This window comes from Schistocerca americana, chromosome 4 (genome assembly GCF_021461395.2).
Source record: "Schistocerca americana isolate TAMUIC-IGC-003095 chromosome 4, iqSchAmer2.1, whole genome shotgun sequence".
Lineage (NCBI taxonomy): Eukaryota > Metazoa > Arthropoda > Insecta > Orthoptera > Acrididae > Schistocerca > Schistocerca americana.
Window position 1 is genome coordinate 381,546,979 of NC_060122.1, and position 12,589 is coordinate 381,559,567.

A 12,589-nucleotide genomic window follows, 5' to 3' on the forward strand; every position below is an offset into this window, starting at 1 on the left:
GTCTGCAAGAGTGGAAGCTATCATCAAGGCTAAGGGTGGGCCAACAGTATACTGAATTCCAGCATTACCGATGGAGGGCGCCACGAACTTGTAAGTCATTTTCAGCCAGGTGTCCGGATACTTTTAATTATATGGTGTAGCTCTTATTTTCTGCTCCCTTTGTAAAGGAATAACTATGCTGAACTTACAATGAAATGAACACCCTTAGCTGATTACAGGCATTGACATACGTCAACGGGGACAGATGAAAATGTGTGCCCCGACCGGGACTCGAACCCGGGATCTCCTGCTTACATGGCAGACGCTCTATCCATCTGAGCCACCGAGGACACAGAGGATAGCGCGACTGCAGGGACTTATCTCTGGCACGCCTCCCGCGAAACCCACATTCTCAACGTATTGTCCCGCACTGTATTCGTAGTGCCCCCGCCCATTATACTCATTACTCGCGGCGTGTTGCCGATTCCCGTAAGAGTTCGGGCACTGTTTATGCATTCGCACAGAAGAAAAAGATGGTCAAGTGGCCGGTGAGCCTTAACTATATATATATTATGCTGTTGAAACTATAGTACAATTTTTAGTTTATAATCTTATTTCGACTTTTCACCCATTCCATCTTCATCAGTCATACTTCGTTAAATCGAACTTTTAGTTAGCTGAACATCTAATTGTCCATAGTCGACTGCAGCAATATCTGTTCGAGCAGAAATGGGCTTCCTATATTCAATTTCCGTTTTCCGCAAATTACACTGCGTGCAAAAGTGGCGACGGTATGTCCACCGGCGTGCGTGGTGCAGGGGCAGTTAAGTACGACAGGCAGCCTTCCTGCGAGGCCTGTGAAAGTTCCGGCCAGCACGCCACGCCGCCTCGGTCAACACGCAGCAGGCTGTGCGTAGCGGGACGGAACGCCGTTCCTAGCAGCCTGCCCCCAAAAAGTAGCGGTTCCCTCGGCACAGCCGCAGCCAACTGCCGCGGCTTCTCTGTACGCACACATACACTGGGGAGTAATAAGTGACGCACTGCGACCCAGGAAGTGCGTGTTTGGCAGTGACCCCCGGGGAAAAAAAGGTCTGTATTCTTGCGAGGGATTACATTATTTCAATGACGAAACTCTTAGTAAGCGGATTTGCATTTAACGTGGACAATTTTAACATCAAATATAGGGACGTCAACGGCGACATTTTTAAATTACGCCTCTAAATCACTTATAATGAGACTAAATAATGTATAACACATCGAAGACGAAGTAATATAAATTAATAGTGATGTTATAGTACGAGTTGACGAGGATTCATGTTTAGGCCAGTTGAATACAATGATTGCATGGGGAGGAAAATACATAAACAGAAGATTTAAAATGACCTGGACTGCACAAAGGGCACAAAACGGGGTTTTCAAACCAAATTTACGATATGTTAGTAGCGCAAAGTTTACAATCAGTGTTGACTTTTGGCACTGTGATGCAACAGGGAAGGGAACAACTAGCCCTGTACAATGTGGTGGCTTGTGAAGTATATAGGGCGAACCATAGCTCCACCGACAAACTTTCTGAGTGGTAGTATGGAACAACACAAAAAAGTTTGGTAGATATGGGCTCCAAAGTGCACATCTTCAGAGATATGAGCCCTTGTTCATCTTCGATGTTGTGAAACAGATGTCTTCTACTGCAAGCTCTTTGTTTCCTTATTTTGGGAGGATGTAGTATGGACCAAAACGAGGAAAAATGCCCAGTAACCGTGGGTTCTAAAATGTGTACCTTAAGAGTTATGAACGAAGACATTAGGCCCACAGTAGCGAAGCTGAACAAGCGCTCTTAATTCTTTTTAGGTTATGCATTTTAGAGACCACGATTTTTGGCGTTCTGGTTCACCCTGTGTATGCGGATGTAAAAATTGGAAAGTGGGATACAAACGTTCCAGTAAAGTTAATTCAGAAATCATGAACAGAAAAGAACAATTGAAAGTTGACCCATGAGGTTTAATTCTCACGGATCACTTAATTTATTGGTCTAAATACGAAGGTCCGTTCTGATAATGTTCTGATACGACGATCTTTTGGTTCCCATTTGCGCAGAAAACTACGCTGCGATTTTGTAGGACTCTTGTACACATGCTTTTTAGTGTCCAGATTTGTTTCGGATGGTTTTCAAACGATATCTTTGCTGTTTGGATCACGTTCTCAAGAAGAGCCCAAAATTTTTTGACCTAGTTTTATTTTGGCCATTCCGTACATATCTGATCCAAACTGTCAGAAGACTGACATGCTGCAATGTTTAAAAAGCATTCATTGGACGGTCGTGTAAAAATTATGCAATATTCATTCATTCCCTAACCATGTACCAACACTGAACCTAACTGTAGTTTCTGAAACATTAATAATACTGAATAACGCCGGCCTCTGTGGCCGAGCGGTTCTGGGCGCTTCAGACCGGAACAACACGGCTGTTACCGTCGCAGGTTCGAATCCTGCCTCGGGCATAGATGTGTGTGATGTTCTTAGGTTAGTTAGATTTACGTAGTTCTAAGTCTAGGGGGCTGATGACCTCAGATGTTAAGTTCCGTAGTGTTTAGAGCCATTTGAACCATTTTGCGCTGAATATCAGGGTCCTACCTAGTCTCGACCTTTAGCGTCTTATACCTGTGTGTATGTAACACCCTAAAAATAAATAAAACAATTGGACGAGTTGACAAGGTGTATTTGTAAGACATTACGCTTTCACTCATTAGGCGAAGAGTTAGTTGTTTTCAGCGAATGGTTATTTGATTCATAAGCAAGAAGAGGCTCGTGCTTGTCGAACTGACTAATGCTGCACGACTAATAGCCTGGCAGCCGCTGTAGCGTAAAACACAGCGTTATCTTGTTCGGAATCTCAAAAGGAAGCAAGTACGCCCCTCACGCATCGAATTCGTTAGATACAGATCAGCATGGAGAGCTGCATCAAACCAGTCTCAGGAATGAAGACCACAACAACAACAGATCAGCATTAGGAATAGGATGAGAGGAAGAAGTGGCATTAACGCAAGCTCATTCTGGAGAACTAACAAAACGTAAATTATAGTCGAACGAACATGTGTTTAAAGGAAGCTTTTTCCGAATACCACAGCGCTATCCCGCTCGGCTCAGATACCTGTGGCTTGCTAGGCAACATTAGAACACAACCTTTACATTTTTTTCCCCGGAAAATCTCGGTTATGTAACTTGGGCACGTTCTTGGGCGTTCTCGTGTGGTTGGAGGCATACATCCTTTCTTGCAGGATATCGCGGAGCTCATAAACAGTAGTAGTTCCTGTACTTGCATCCATGACTTATTGTCTGTGCCAAAGCATATAAAATAGTGGAAATCAGTACAAAGGCATGGTTATTTCCAGGCATGTAACATTGTCAGATGGAATAGCTAAGCACTAATGTACACACATAAAAAAAAGTTTTGCGTCACCCCGGTTCCCAGAACTCGGAAGATAGACGTTGACTGTGGATATTGTATCACAGATACAGTCCCTTTGGCTGTTCAGAGATGTCACCAAACCCGCTCAAGGACGTAAACAACCATGCATGAGCAGCGTCTATTACACGGAGCGGGTCGGACAGCCGACCAGTTCCAGTCATTCCACCAGGAAGGAGGTATACGGCTCGTGTTGTCTGTAGTTCAACCATGCCTAGACGGTCAATACCGCGATTCGATAGCGTCCGCATTGTTACTTTGTGCCAGGAAGGGCTCTCAACAAGGGAAGTGTCCAGGCTTCTCGGCGTGAACCAAAGCGATGTTATTCGAACATGGAGGAGATACAAAGAGACAGGAACCGTCGATGAAATGCCTCGCTCAGGCCTCCCAAGGGCTACTACTGTAGTAGATGACCGCTTCCTACGGATTATGGCTCGGAGAAACCCTGACATCAACGCCACCATGTTGAATAATGATTATCGTGCAGCCACAGTACGTCGTGTTGCGACTCGAACAGTGCACAATAGGCTGCATGATGAGCAACTTCACTCCCGACGTCCATCTTTGCACCACGACGCCATGCAGCGAGCTATAGATGGGCCCAACAACATGCCGAATGGAACGCTCAGGATTGGCATCGCGTTCTCTTTATCGATGAGTGTCGCATATGCCTTCAACCAGACAATCGTCGGAGACGTGTTTGGAGGCAACCTGGTCGGGCTGAACGCCTTAGACACTGTCCAGCGACTGCAGGCAGGTGGAGGTTACCTGCTGTTTTGGGGTGGCATTATGTGGGGCCGACGTACGCCGCTGGTGGTCACGGAAGGCGCCATAACGGCTGTACGATACGTGAATCCCATCCTCCAACCGATTGTGCAACCATATTGGCAGCGTATTGGCGAAGCATTCGCCTTCATGGACGACAATTCGTGTCCCCATCGTGCACATCTTATAAATGACTTCGTTCAGGATAACGACATCGCACGACTAGAGTGGCCAGCATGTTCTCCAGACATGAACACTATCGAACATGCCTGGGATAGACTGAAAAGGGCTGTTTATGGACGACGTGACCGACCAATGACTCTGAAGGATCTACGCCGAATCGCCGTTGAGGAGTGGGACAATTTGGACCAACAGTGCCTTGATGAACTTGTGGATAATATACCATGACGAATACAGGCATGCATCAATGCAAGAGGACGTGCTACTGGGTATTAAAGGTACCGGTGTGTACAGCAATCTGGACCACCACCTCTGAAGGTCTCGCTGTATGGTGGTACAACATGCAATGTGTGGTTTTCATGAGCAGTAAAAAAAAGGCGGAAATGATGTTTGTGTTGATCTTTATTCCAATTTTCCGGAACTCTCAGAACCGAGGTGATGCAAAACTTTTTGTTTGTGTGCATTCGCAGCAGCTTGAATCCACTATGCCGACAAATGCAGTGAAATGGTATCGCATTTAATGTTAGTAGTTGTGTATATAACACCACAGCAACGATTCAGTTGGTAGAATGTGGAAACAGACGCCATTAACGATAGTGTGTGTTGTGTTCAGGTGACAATGCCAGGCGGAAAACAGTTACCATGCGATGAAAAAGCAAAAATCAGTACACAAAAGTAAATGCAACTCTCTAACAGTTAAATTACCAAGACGTCGAACCGTTCAAGAGCAGTGATTGATGATTTTGTTAGATTGGGCGCACGATATGGACAGAACGAAAAATATACGCAAAGTAGAAAAATATCTGACGAATAGAAAGGATTACTTCTGCGCAAAGCAAGAGCCACAAACCATTATACTTCTCAATTTGTTGTCATTTATAGTTGTCGGTAACTGCCAGACATGTAAGTCGAATTTTGCCGCAGGACAAACATCTTGCATTCAAGAGGCGACTGCGCTCTAACACACGAAAATAAAAAGGCTAGATCTGAGTTCGCCGAGAAACATGTCATGGACTTTATAATGCGATAAAGTCGTCTTTAGTGATGAGCAAAGCTTAATTTCGATGGTTAGGATGTGTTTCACTAGTATTGGCATGATCTGAGAAAAAAGTGCCGGCCGCGGTGGCCGTGCGGTTCTAGGCGCTCCAGTCCGGAGCCGCGCTGTTGCTAAGGTCGCAGGTTCGAATCCTGCCTCGGGCATGGGTGTATGTGATGTCCTTAGGTTAGTTAGGTTTAAGTAGTTCTAAGTTATAGGGGACTGATGACCACAGCAGTTGAGTCCCATAGTGCTCAGAGCCATTTGAACCATTTGAGAAAAAAGTAGCAAGTAAGAATGAGCAGAAATTTTAATAGTGGACGACGTTTTATGATTTGGACAGCATTCTGCGCTAAAGGTAGGTCATGCAACGCTTGGCTGAACAGTAGAATGAACTCTAACATTTACACTGACATGCTAGATACAGAATTGAGTAGAGCGTATGAAGAGCTAAGGGACGAAAGTCAACAAGATAATTCATCTGTGTATGTTTCCGCTACGACCAAAAAGTGGTTTAAAGATAAAGATATCGATGTTTTATCGTGGCCCGCACGTAGCTAGGATCTGAACCTTCGAGGAATACCTGCAAGGCGTGTTTATCGCAATGGAAGGCAATTTGAGGTCGTATGTGAACTGAGAAGAGTGACGGATGTGTGGGCGACAATTTCACTGCAAGAACTATTAATCCTAACAAATCAATGCCAAAGAGAATTTTTTAGGTAATTAGGAAGGACAGAGATTGTACAGTTTAGTAACAATGCTATAACCCAACAGGACAGTAAATGCCTTTATACAAATTTCTATCCAGGAAATGAAAACGTCTTATTTTGTTACTCGTGTTATGAGAAAAACTACGTAATTCTGTCAGGACTGTGTATGTCACATGTATCTACTACTTTCATAATAAATTCGATACATGTATGCTTCAGACATTGTACTATAACTTTTCGTGAAACTGTGTCTTTACACTGATTTCTATTACTCTCGTATACGATGCGAAAGAGTCGGTAAGTATTCTGGTGGCGAGAGCAGCTTACAGAGAACGGAAGCCGTGCAAGTTTCGATGTTACAATTACTGTTAAACACATTATCGTAGTTGACGCTGCCTCATGTAGCTGTCTGGTTCTACCTATTCCGCATCGGGAGTAGGCCTACGAAGATATTCCGCATGAGATAAGCCTGGGACACGGAAATGAGGAAGCATTTCTTCTTCCATAAGGGGCCTGTTAATGTTAATGAAAACTAAGAATAAGCTCTGCTCGCCATTCATTGCTTTTTGGGTAGGTACTTGCCCATCTGCCGCGAGTATTACGAAAGCTATAGAACGCACAACCGAGTGTTTGTAATTTGTATTCTTGGGTAGGGTAGATGTTAAGCTTAAAAGTACGTTAAAAACTCGGAATGAGTGACAACAGTTTTGAAACTGTAAAACATCCGAGAGTGAAGCCGGCCGCTGTGGCCGAGCGGTTCTAGGAGATTCAGTCTGGAACCGCGCTGCTGCTACGGTCGCAGGTTCGAATCCTGCCTCGGGCATGGACGTGTGTGATGTCCTTAGATTAGTTAGGTTTAAGTAGTTCTAAGTCTAGGGGACTGATGACCTCAGATGTTAAGTCCCATAGTACTTAGAGCCATTTGAACCGAGAGTGAATGCGCAATTCGCTGATTCATATTTGTCCCTGCAGGATGCGTATCAGTGGAGCAAGACGCTTACGAATGTTATCATTTCTATGACACACACTGTGCGACTAGTCCAGGCAAATCGAATGAAGATTGTGATTTGATGTCCAGTCGACGACGAGGTTATTACAAATGGAGCACAGGTGCCGAGTTGAAGAAAGAACTCGGCTGTGTCCTGTCCCAAGCAACCACCCGGTATTTGCATTTAGCGGATTCGGGTAACCACGAAAGAGCTAAGTCTCGATACCCGGATGGGGATTTGTGCGGCCCTCCTCCCGAATGGGAGTCCAAAGCCTTACCACTGCGGCACTCCACTCTGACATCAAAATCGAGCAGTGAAGTGTAATGTAAGAACCAGCAATTTAAACAGGTAGTCGTGTTCGTTCAGCACACCACGCCGTCAATGAAGTTCTGCACGTCCATAAAATGTCTTCGAATTTGCATGATGCCTGTCCTGTCAAATGGCGATAGTACGGAAACGTCTACGACTGAGTAGGACTTTTGCATATTTTTAGGGCGAAAATAATTCCTAGTAAAGATACTTCCACCAGCGAGAGAACTTACGGCCAACTTTTTCTGGGACAAAAGACAGGGTTTGTTTGGAACATTAGAGGCATTTTTTTCTGTAAAATGTAAAGTAATAGCCCATACTACATTAACGGTTCAGCTACTCCAGCAACCCATGGTATGGTTCAAATGGCTCTGAGCACTATGGGACTTAACATCTCAGGTCATCAGTCCCCTAGAACTTAGAACTACTTAAACCTAACTAACCTAAGGACATCACACACATCCATGCCCGAGGTAGGATTCGAACCTGCGACCGTAGCAGTCCCGCGGTTCCGGACTGCATCGCCTAGAACCGCACGACCACCGCGGCCGGCCAACCCATGGTATGAAACTAGTTAATCACTAGTTCACCCTTGTTCTTCCGGATTCGCACTACTCGTTGAAGCTTTTGATGAAAAAGCCACCAAAAAGGCCTTCATAAATACGGTTCGTTGTCTTGAAGCCCTATCAAGTTGGATTAACGCAAGAATGAATTCAAAGAGTATCACAGAGACATCCAACTAACTGTAGTGGGAGATGCAACAAGAATGGCGGCGCGTTGCGGAGAATCTTACTTATAAAATTTTGAGAGTCCAAGTTCCATACCAGTCAGGAAACATATGTCTCCTTCCAACATACACGTTGTAAAAACGAAAGGAGGCGAGTGGATGACAACGAAGCAAGCAAATAATCCCAATAAACATAGATCGGGAAACCAACTGTTTCCCCAGTGCGACATTTTCGAGTACATGAACACCTTGTGACAGAGTCACCGTGGATCTAAACAGCAGGCACATAAATCGAGAGCACTTCTTGTATCACTCCTGACTGGGTCGCTTGAATTGAACAGATAATGTGTTGAAACTTCCTGGCAGATTAAAACTGTGTGCCGGACCGAGACTCGAACTCGGGACCTTTGCCTTTCGCGGGCAAGTGCCTCATATCAGCGCACACTCCGCTGCAGAGTGAAAATCTCATTCTGGAGATAATGTGTTGTTCAAAAATTTACATTTGCCGCGTTTCGGACGCAGCCCAACTTCCGTTATAATATGTTGAATAACGAGTGATCTGGTTATTTCAACCGACCCATTCAGCAGTGATATACTAAGTTCACTCGATTTACATTATGGTCCCAAGCCTCCTACGCGACTCCACGTCGCTACTTCAGAGAAGAAGATATGAACTTGACGACAAATACATTGCGACAAGTGTTCCACATGGCCACCGTTCATGTGAAGGCAGGCTCATGCACGTGTCCTCATCAATGAGTCTGAACGTTTAAAAATCCCATTCGTATTCCTATACGACTGATAACTATCCACGATGCGTTGGCGGAGGTCATCGACACTCCGAAATGATGATAAAAATGGTTCAAATGGCTCTGAGCACTATGGGACTTAACATCTGAGGTCATCAGTCTCCCAGAACTTAGAACTACTTAAACCTAACTAACCAAAGGATAACACACACATCCATGACGGAGGCAGGATTAGAACCTGCGACCGTAGCGGTCACGCGGTTCCAGACTGAAGCGCCTAGAACCGCTCGGCCACACCGGCCGGCCAAATGATGATATAGTCAAACGAGGGCAGTTTATCACTTTGTAATTTACGTCTCATTTGGGGTGTTCGACAGTAATAGCGCTGTAACATTGGCACGACTGCATATGTCGTAGTGGTGAAACCATTCGTTTCAGGACCGATGTTTATCAGGATCATTTGCTTTTCTCAGAACCCTCTATTCTCCCCACTCGTTTCTACCTCGCAGCTGTTAGCTTGACTAGGCTTGCATTCGGGAGGACGACGTTTCAATCCCGAGTCCAGCCATCCAGATTTGGGTTTGCCGTAATTTCCCTAAATCGTTCCACGCAAATGCCGGGATGGTTCCTCTGAAAGGGCACGCCTGATTTCCTTCTCCGTCAGTCCCTACACCGACCTCACGCTCCGTCTCTAATGACCACGTTGTCAACGAGACTTACAACACTAATCTCCTCCTCCTCGTCGTTTCAACCTGTAATAATCCAACTCCGAATATACTCCGCGTAATGTTGAAATTAATGAAGTTCGAGCTTATACATATGGCTCCTGGCAGCCTTCTTCACGCGTACCACCAGCGAATGCAATAGGAAGTGGGACATAATGAGAAGAAGAAACTGGTACACTAAAAACCATCCCTCATACACCGTACGATGGCTTGCGGAGTAGGGATGTACGAGGGGCGTTTGAAAAGTCCGTGCAAAAATAAAAACTACTTGCGTGTTTGGGGTAAACCATTTTTATTTTTCGACATAGTCTTCTTTTTAGACTTATACACTTTGTCCAACGCTGTTCTAATTTGTTGATTCCTTCCGAATAATAGGAACTGTCCAAATCTGCAAAACAGCTATTAGTTGCTGCAATCAACTCTTCGTTTGAATAGAATAGTAGTCCGAAGGAGCCAAGTCTGGAGAATAGGGGGGATGTGAAACTAGCTGGAATCCTATTTCCATTAATTTTGCGACCACAACTGCTGAGGTGTGTGCTGGGGCACTGTCGTGATGGAAAAGGACTTTTTTGCGGTCCAATCGCCGGCGTTTTTCTTGCAACTCGGTTTTCCAACGGTCCAATAACGATGAATAATATGCACCTGTAATAGTTTTACCCTTTTCCAGGTAAGTCGATGAGGGTTATCCCTTGCGAATCCCAAAAGACAGTCACCATAACATTTCCGGCCGAAGGAATGGTCTTCACCTGTTTTGGTGCAGATTCTCCCGTGGTAACCCATTGTTTAGATTATTGTTTGGTCTCAGGAGTACAGTAATGTATATTTGTTTCATCCACAGTGATGAAACGACGCTTAAAGTCCTGAGGATTCTTCCTGAGCAGCTGCAAACCATCCTTGCAACACTTCACACGATTCCGGTTTTGGTCAAGCGTGAGCAATCGCGGAACCCATCTTGCGGATAGCTTTCTCATGTCCAATTGTTTGTGCAAAATATTCTGTACCCATTCATTCGAGATGCCCACAGCACTAGCAATCTCAAGCACCTTAACTCTTTTGTCATCATGGATTTTATCAATGATTTATGGAGTCGTAACCTCCACAGGGCGTCCAGAACGTTCAGCATCACTTGTGCCCATATGGCCACTCCGAAAATTTTGAAACCACTTATAAACTGTTCTAATCGAAGGTGCAGAGTCATCGTAATGTTTATCAAGCTTCTCTTTAGTCTCCTGCGGCGTTTTGCCTTTCATAAAGAAATGTTTAATCACCATACGAATTTTTTTTGTCCATTATTTGACAATCACTCGACTTCCTTGATTCACACGAATGCCAAACACAAAGAAATAGACCAATATGGCTGGAAATTGGTGTGCGTTCTTTCCAAAGATGCTACTAACTAAACATGACCTCGATACATCCCGGTTGGTGCCATCTCTCGGACTTTTGATGGACATTTCAAACGCCCCTCGTAGATGCCCGAGTAGAAAGCGGCACTGTTCTTGCGAAAAACCTGTTGGTAAATTTAGAGAACCCGTATTCGGGAAAGGCCGTGCAGTAATTCCACTGCCTCAATCTCGCCCGCGAATCTTGGGAATTCGATGAGAGAGATTATGCCGCGCACCGAGAAATGAATCCAGTCTTTTTCCCTCGCTCCAAACACGAATGAGATGCGACACGAAAAAGACGTTATCCGTACGAAGGACCTCCCACCATCCACTGCATAATGGCTTGCGTAATATAAATGTAGATATACTCCACAGATTTCAATCCCAGTGATTTCGACACCTCAAACGCCCTAGAAGGACAGTATTTATGATCTGATGAAGAGATGGAAAAATATGAAGAACGAATGTCCGAAGTTGCATTCAAAACACTAATTTCCAAATTAAATGTGTGTGTCACGTGTGTCAACGTTGTGAAAATTGGTTATGCTCCTGGTCGTAGTAAACGAGAAATGCTCATTAATGTGAAGTAAATCGTAAGTTTCACAAGTTACACGTAAGACGAAGGAATCTAATGCCCTGATGATTTTCCTCATCTTCATGTAAACGTTGAAACAAGAGGCATAGCTTGCTCTATGAAATTTGCTTCACATCACACAATCCGAAACAGTCGTTTCTCAGAAAAATGAACTCTCCCCCTTGGCAAGTTTGTGTACTTTTTCGTTACCAAAGTTCAATCGTATGTAATCTTAACCATATGATTTACTTAATCATATTGTCATTTTATGAATTAACAAAAAACTGAAGAAATGAACAACTAGCTATGTGAAGACTTCAACCATCACATTTATGCGAAGAATCATACAAACAGATTCGCGGTAGCACGGACATCAAAGCCTGTTTCTACATTCATGACTAGAGACAATAGCTAGGAAGAATTGCTCGTTACTGCTGCAGAAACTGCGGTAGCCGAGTGGTTCTAGGCGCTTCAGTCCGGAACCGCGCTGCTGCTACGATCGCAGATTCGAATCCTGCCTCGGGCATGGATGTGTGTGAAGTCCTTAGGTTAGTTAGGTTTAAGTAGTTCTAAGTCTAGGGGACTGATGACCTCAGATGTTAAGTCCCATAGTGCTCAGAGCCATTTGAACCATTTGAAGTTACTTTATTGACTTCAGGAATGCTATTAAAAAGACATTCATTTTCTGTGGCCTTTAGGTTTTGTATCTTGTCTGATCTGCTTCCTAAAATATTTGGAGAGCTATTTTAGTGTGTTGCAAAATCGGTAGGTCATTCACTATTACTAAGTGATCCCTCAGCAACCTGGACCTTTCTCAAATGTTTTTATCCCACTATTTTATAATGAATTCCATAAACTGTTGTTCTACGTCGTTTTTATCAAAGTTTCGTACTATTGTTTTTATGACTACCTCTTTGTCAGGGCAGCATTTAAAAACCTTTTCAGCTTTCGTGTTGTGTTCCTGTCTGGTTTGCGGCCTTATCACTGTTTTAGTGCAT

The 12,589-nt window shown here is 44.3% G+C and overlaps 1 non-coding gene across 1 annotated transcript; it reads right to left on the minus strand.

The window, feature by feature from the left end:
• Positions 1-255: 255 nt before the first annotated feature.
• Positions 256-329, minus strand: Trnat-ugu. The gene has a single exon. It is a non-coding gene; the product is annotated as a tRNA-Thr (tRNA).
• Positions 330-12,589: the final 12,260 nt, after the last annotated feature.